This window comes from Physeter macrocephalus, chromosome 17, assembly GCF_002837175.3.
Source record: "Physeter macrocephalus isolate SW-GA chromosome 17, ASM283717v5, whole genome shotgun sequence".
Classification (NCBI taxonomy): Eukaryota; Metazoa; Chordata; class Mammalia; order Artiodactyla; family Physeteridae; genus Physeter; species Physeter macrocephalus.
The window spans coordinates 22672734-22681179 of NC_041230.1; positions in this window are offsets into that span (position 1 = coordinate 22672734).

Sequence of the window (8446 nt, forward strand, 5' to 3'; positions counted from 1 at the left end):
GTTGTGTTAATTGCTGCTGTACAGCAAAGTGATTCAGTCATACATGTATATACTTTGTTTTTCATATTCTTTTCCATTATGGTTTATCACAGGATACTGAATATAGTTCCCTGTGCTATACAGTAGGACCTTGTTGTTTATCCATTCAATATATAATGGTTTGCATCTCTAGGCCTGCTCTTGAGACAACACTTTTAAACATTCTTTTGAATCTTCCAGTGGTTTGGAAAATTGAATCTCCTCATTTGTTGGAGCTAATCCCAAACTTTTATTAAAAATAAACCCATAGAAACTATAAGATGGGTACCAAAGATATTTAGAAATCTAGTACGTATTTAACAGTAGTAATTCCTAACCTTTTCTGGGTCATTAATTATGCTAATGAAAATCATAGACCCTTCAAATAAATGCACTGCATTAGTTATCTCCTGTGTAACAAATTACCCCAAATTTAATAGCTTAAAATAACAAACTTTATTATCTCACAATTTCTGTGGATCAGGAATTCAGGAGCAGCTTAGCTGGGTGGTTCTGCCTCAGGGTCTCACAAGGTTGCAATAACGATGTCGTCCAGGGCTGCAGTCAGCTGAAGGTTTGACTGGGCTGGAGGGTTTCTTCCAAGGTGGCCCATTCACTTGGCTATTGGCAGGAAGCCTCAGTCCTCATGACACAGCAACTGGCTTTCGCCAGAGTCAATATTCCAAGAGAGAGAGGAGAAAGCTGAGATGCTTTTTATAAGCTATTTTCTTTTTTTTTAAAAAACATCTTTATTGGAGTATAATTGCCTTACAATGGTGTGTTAGTTTCTGCTTTATAACAAAGTGAATCAGCTATACATATATCCCCATATCTCTTCCCTCTTGCGTCTGCCTCCCTCCCACCCTCCCTATCCCACCCCTCTAGGTGGTCACAAAGCACCGAGCTGATTATAACCTATTTTCAAGAATATGAAAAAGAATATGTACATGTATAACTGAATTGCTTTGCTGTACAGCAGAAATTAACACATTATCTATCAACTATACTTCAATAAAATTTTAAAATTAAATAAATATAACCTATTTTCAGAAGTAACACACCATCACTCCAGCCATGTTCTGTTTGTTGTAAGTGAGCCAATAAGTCCAACGCACGCTCAGGAGGAGGAGAATTAAATTCCACATCTTGAAGAAAGGAATAGCAAAGAATTGGTGGACATATTTTTAAACATACATACCTTTATTCTGCATCAGAGTTCAGATTGTTTATGGATTTTTCAGTTCACACGTGGACATCAGGTTGAGATTTGTGATTTTATACTGACTTGGTTACTCTTCTAACTTTAAGTCAAAAAGCATTCTGTGGACTTCTAGATGCAATTGTCTATTGAATTAATTTTTTAAAATTTTACTGAAGTATAGTTGATTTACAATGTTGTGTTCATTTCCACTGTACAGCAAAGTGATTCAGTTATACATATACACACATTCTTTTTCATATTCTTTTCCACTATGGTTTATCACAGGATATTGAATATAGTTCCCTGTGCTATTCAATAGGACCTTGTTGTTTATCCATCTTATACATAATAGTTTGCATCTGCTAATCCCAAACTCCCAATCCTTCCCTCCCCCATCACCCCTCCCCCCCTCCCCCCCGCAACCACAAGTCTGTTCTCTATGTCTGTGCGTCTATTTCTGTTTCATAGATAAGTTCATTTGTGTCATATTTTAGATTCCACATATAAGTGCTATCATATGGTATTTGTCTTTCTCTTTCTGACTTACTTCACTTAGGGTGATAATCTCTAGGTCCATCCATGTTGCTGCAAATAGCATTATTACAGTCTTTTTTATGCTGAGTAGTATTCTGTTGTATATGTATACCACATCTTCTTTATCCATTCATCTGTCGACGATGGACATTTAGGTTGTTTCCATGTCTTGACTGTTGTAAATAGTGCTGTTATGAACGTAGGGGTGCATGTATCTTTTTGAATTATAGTTTTGTCTGGATATATGCCCAGGAGTGGGGTTGCTGAATCATATGGTAACTCTATGTTTAGTTTTTTAAGCAACCTTCATACTGTTTTCCGTAGTGGCTACACCAATTTACATTCCCACCAACAGCATAGGAGGTTTCCCTTTTCTCCACGTCCTCTCCAGCATTTGTTATTTGTAGACATTTTTAAATATTTTACTTTATTTTATTTTTTTGGCTGTGCCTTGAGACATGTGGGATTTTAGTTTCCCGACCAGGGATCGAACCCGTGTCCCCTGCTTTGGAAGGCGAATTCTTAACCACTGGACCACCAGGAAGGTCCCCCATGTAGACTTTTTAATGATGGCCGTTCTGACTAGTGTGAGGTGGTACCTCATTGTGGTTTGCATTTCTCTAATGATGAGCTAGATGTAATTGTCTATTAACAGATTTCTTTATTCATTCAACATTTAGTGTTTTATTAAACAAATACTGCCCCCATTGTTATCTTTTCTCCACATTGGAGTGAGAGTAGTCTTTTTGAAACGTGAAATAACTTACGTTGCTTCCTTGCTTTTTGCTCTAATTCTTCAATGTTTCCCATCACCCATAAGATAAAGTTTAAAATCCTTGCTATCCCCTGCAAGTAGCATGATTACATGTCCAGGTTTGCCTGAGAGTCCAGCATAATTATTAACACCACTCTGTTTGACTATCAGAAGTGTTCTGGATTAGGATTAAAGGAAACTAATGAGACAGTGTAAGATCCAGGATTGGGTCTGGGACCAGGATCCAAGCAGCTCTAATGGACATAACTGAGACAACTGACCAAGTTGAATTTGTAATGTGGACTAGATAGTAGTATTTTATCACTGTTAAGTGTCCTGATTTGATTACTGTGTTTATGAAAGGGAATGTCCTTGTTCTTAGGAAATACACATTGACACATTTAGGAGTAAAGGAGCAGGATGTCTCTGACTTACTCTCAAATGATTCAGAAAAAAAATTCATCTATATATAAATGTAGAAAGAAATAAAGCAAATGGGGCAAAATGTAAAAAAGTAGTGAATTGGGTAAAGGGTACACGGGACTTCTCTGAACTATGCTTGTACTTTTCATTAAGTTTGAAATTATATCAAAATTAAAACTTAGAAAAATAATGTTTTTAAATTAGGGGAAAAAAAGTTCTCCAGTTGAGGCATTAAATTAAATGGTCATCCTAACCATAACCCCCTGCTTGACCCCTGGTTCCTCCTGCTCTGCTATCTGCCTCACTAAGTTTCAGCCATTCTGTCCTTTATTCAGTTGTTTGAATGCACCATGCTCCTCCGTGTCACATGTGTATGCAAACCCACCATCTGGCTTCTTTTCCCACTTAATTTAGTGAACTCCTATTCATCCCTCAAAACTCAGCTCAAATAGCAATTTCGCAGGGAAACTTTCTCTAATCCTCCAGACAAGGTCAGGAGTTAGTGTTCTAGCCACTCATAGCATCTTGTACTATATACCCTTCCTTTGTAGCACTTCATTCTTCATCAGAACGTTAGCACTTGCCTGTGTGCCAAGCACGCAGCTTCTGAAGACACCAACGTAAGGAAAATGTCTTTATAGAGCTTATGGACTCACAGGAGACAGACACAGTCAACGTAAAATTACAAACGTAAAATTACAAACGTGTACAAACAGAGAGTACAGGCTGTTAAGAGGCCATAAGAGAGACTTGCTCTAGTCAGCGAGGTCAGTGGAGGCTTACCTGGATACACAGGGGCAACCCGAGAGGTAGGAGAAAAACCAGAAGAGTGCAAAGACAGGGCCACTAGGGAATGCTTTCAAGAGGAAGGGGCCAAGATCGTGGAATGGGATTCAGGTCCAGGAAGAGGAGAGATGAAAAACGGCCACCAGTTTAGTGACTCGGATGTCACCAGTGTCAGTAGCAAGGGCTCTTTCCATGGCGTGATCAGGTCAGACGTCAGCCTGGAGGGAGTTGGGGGAATGTGAGAGGGGAGGAAATGAAGCTGGTGCGGAGACCAGTCTTCAGAGAGGTTTGTGAAGGGAAAAAGGAGACAAGGCAGTAGCTGAAGAAAGGAGTCACATGTGTTCGTTTACTATAAATCCATTAATTGGTGATGTATTTGATATGGACGATAGAGCAAAAGAAAATCCCAGGATGATCCTGGCTTCCAGGTTATGGAACTAAGTGAATAGTGGTCTATTTGTCTATTTGAGATGGGAAGCAAGACTCAAGTTAGGAGGAAAGTACCTGTAGTTTGAGTTGAGGAAGCATTTACCTAGGAAATTTTTTTTTTAAATTTGTTTATTTTTGGCTGCGTTGGGTCTTCGTTGCTGCGCGCGAGCTTTCTCTAGTTGCGGCGAGCGGGGGCTACTCTTCATTGAGGCGCGTGGGCTTCTCATTGCGGTGGCTTCTCTTGTTGCAGAGCACAGGCTCTAGGTACATGGGCTTCAGTAGTTGTGGCACGAAGGCTCAGCAGTTGTGGCTCGCGGGCTCTCGAGCGCAGGCTCAGTAGTTGTGGCACACGGGCTTAGTTGCTCCGCAACATGTGGGATTTTCCCAGACTAGGGCTCGAACCCGTGTCCCCTGCATTGGCAGGTGGATTCTTAACCACTGCACCACCAGGGAAGTCGCATGGCCATTTTTAAAACATTACACACTCAAAGGAAATAACTCCGTATCGTTCAATTATTTTCATTAAAATTTACACATGAATTTAATGTGTTTCACAATTTGATAAAAGTAAAACTGATAAGCCACCAAAAAATTTTTAAACCATATGAAAGATAAGGAAGTTTTCACCTTTGGTCTTTCACTTTGACCTTAAAGTATAAAGTAAAATAAGTTCTGAAAAATTCAGAAGATGACATTTCCCATTGCTCTATTGAAAGAAGTTACATTTCCTTTCAATTATTTATTTATTTTAATAAAAAAATTTTTTTAATTTTTATTGTTTGGCCGTGCCGCGCGGCTTGCAGGATCTTAGTTCTCTGACCAGGGATTGAACCTGGGCCACAGCAGTGAGAGCGCCGAGTCCTAACCACTAAACCACCAGGGAATTTCCTTAATTAAAAAAAATTATATTCAAGAGGTATTACATGTGTATGATAAGCAATTAAACAATGCCAGAAAAGTCCTTGAAAAGTTTTTCTATTTCCCAGTTCCTCTCCCCAAAAAACATACCCCTTCCGGTTTTACATGCATCCTTCTAGAAATGCTCTTTGCATGATAAAGCTCATACATGTGTTCTGCCCCTGTTTTGTATAAAAATCTTAGTGTACTCTTCATAGTATTCAGTATCTTCATGTTGTTAGTTAATATCTTCAAGATATTTCCATATCAACTTTTATAGAACTGCCCCCCCCCTTTTTTTAGCAGCTCCATAGAATACCATTAAAGGGCTGGAAGCATGATTTAATTAATCTCCCCTTAGAGAGGGAGGCAGCATTGCATCCAGGTCAAGAGATTAGACTCTGGAGCCAGATAGCCTGGGTCTGAATCCCGATTCTACCACTTCCTCATTGTGTTAAGTTGGACAAATGACTTAATTTGCATGCCTCAGTTTTCTCATCTGAAAAAGGGAATAATGACATTAGACCCTTAATAGGTTTGTTGTTGAGGGTTAAGTGAGTTAATATTTGTAAAACACAGAACAGTGCCTAACACGTATTAAAAGCTATACAAATGTTTCTTACCTAGATAGATACCTAGACTGTTTCCAGTCTTTTGCTGCTACAGACAATGCTGAAGTGAATATTCTAGTACTTATGTGAATATCTATGCACAAGATCCTAGGACTTGAATTACTAAAGGAAAAGAAGTGTATATATATATATATATATATATATATATATATATATGCACACACTTATATGTATATATAATATATTGTATATATTATATATAACATATATTATGATGTCCCTTCCCACACCCCTCATCTAAAATAACACACCCTTAGGAATTCCCTGGTGGTCCAGTGGTTAGGACTTGGCGCTTTCACTGCTGGGGCCCTGGTTCAATCCCTAGTTGGGGAACTAAGATCCTGCAAGCCACACAGCACAGCCAAAAAAATAAATAAAATAAAATAAAATAGCACACCCTATGCACACTATACGCCCTTACTCTGCTGTATATTTCTTCTTTAGTACTTATCACCATTTGATATATACTTTTATTTAGAACATTATATTTTTAATTCCATAAATCGGCCCAGATTTCTTCTCTTTACATTTGGAAAGAATAGCAACCAGAAACTGGAGAAACCTCCTGCCTTCTAGGTTTTTGCATTGCTTTGAAGAGGGCTTTAGAAAGAACAAGGATCTGGAAGCCGCGTGTTACCTAGCGCTCACCTTGCCCTTTCCTGCTAGTGCTAGAAGGTGAGGAAGTCGCTGTACCTGCCTCCCGGGGGCTTGCAGCGTCCCTGCAGAGAATGAGAGGCCTGTGAGTCTCTGCGATTTGTAATGACATGGGCAGCCAAATAAATTCTGGAAGAAACAGGGGAAAAGAGGCAACTAATCCTGCTTAGAAGTTTTAGGAAGACAGATGTGTCAGATGCTATCCTACAGATCTGCCCTCATCCTTGCCCCCTTGGCGCACACCTGCCTAATTTCCTGCTGCCAGCCCCTACATTTCCTTGCCTGAGGACTTTCTTTGGCCCCCAGGTGTTTCTTTGCCCCAGCATGACAAGGAATGGATGAAACCTCCCCCTTCCCATTCCTTCCATCAACGACTGGCAGGAGGAGGTGTAATAACTATACCCAGCACACTTGTCCCCTGGATGGGGCGTGGCTCTGAGGTGCCCGCATGATCCAGCAGGATTAAGTCTTAGTTACTCACACTGGTAACTAAGACCAAAACAAACCCTTCATCGCTGCCTCCCTTCCCCATCTGGCTTTCCTTCTTCCCACTGGGGTCTCCTGGGATCACCTCCCACATAAACCGTTTGCACTTGAAACCTTGGCTCAGTGCCTGCTTCTCGGAGAACCCAAAGCAACACAAGACATATTTAAGTTGCGTTTTAGGGGGCAAAACTATGTGTGTGTAAAGTTCGTAAGTTCATAAATTTACATTCTGGGTGTGCAAGAGTTTTGTGCGTTAGCCATACCCATGGAGTGGTTCTAGTCAATGTGCAGGGTGATTATCTTAGATTTCCTGCCTTAGGATAGAAGATAATTCTCATTTCCATTTATCAAACTAATTTCCTTCTGCAGATATCAAAAATTGCTTATGCCAGCCCACATCTCTATTTAACAGAGATGGATTTGATGATCAATTAAATTATATTTCGATCTACTTAGGATCAGAATAATATAGCTATTTGAAAAAAATGTGTTAAAAAATACTAGTGAGAAGATATGATGGCACTCCCCATATTTGTCATGTCATCGCCAATTACATGGGAAACAAATTCACGAGGGAAATCTTTCATCCTAAAACTCATATTTGCTGGTGGATTCTCAGGTCCAAACAACTAACTTCAAAGCTGATTTTTGAGATCTAACCTATGAGTGTGTGGATGGAAATACCTGCTGAACTACACATGAAATTGCACTTGAAAAGCCAATTGATAAGTTCTTGTCTAACGGGAATGAGATGAAATGAGATTCTGGAAAATCAGAGCAATACACCTAGTTTGAAAAACAATGTTTTAATCCAGGAGAGATGACAGGTATAAAAAATATAAGAACTTGCTTATCTAAACTGTGCCTCGTTTCTGCATCTGTGAAGGGGGATCACCTTGATGATTACTTGGCTAGGTCTGGGGATTAATTTAGAAAAATAAAAATAAAGTCGTCATTCAAAGACATGCATTTTAAGATATAGAACTGCATAGACTCCTATGAAGATCTTCCTTACAGCAGTGTTTATGATAGCAAAAGATTGCAAACTACCTAATGCCCATCTGTAGAGGTGTGGCTAAATTCCGTATGGAGTTAAAAAAGGAGGAAAGTAGATCTACAGGTATTAACACCGAGAGATCTCTAAGATTGCTAAGTGAAAAGAAAGTTCCATTGCAAAATACACATCTATATTTTTAAGACAAATTATATGTTTTTATAAAGATGCATATGTATGTGTCTAAGAGTATGAGTGTGTGTGTATTGAATTTTTAAATTTTTTATTGTTTGTCTCCCCTACTAGACAGTACGTTCTATCAAATCAAGAGTTATGTCTTATACGTTATGTTCACTGCTATATATACCTTCAGTGTCCTTAGCAGGAGCTCAGTAGTTATTTTTATTTATGTGTATATGTGTGTGTATGTTCCTTTCTTTTTTTGTGGCAAAATATACATAAATATATTTTTAAAATATACTTAAATATGATGTAAATTTACCATTTTCACCCCCTTTTTTTTTTTTTTTTTTTTTTTTTTGCGGTACGCGGGCTTGCCTCTGCTGTGGCCTCTCCCGTTGCGGGGCACAGGCTCGGGACTCGCCGGCTCCGCGGCCCTGGCTCCCGGGCCCGGGCCG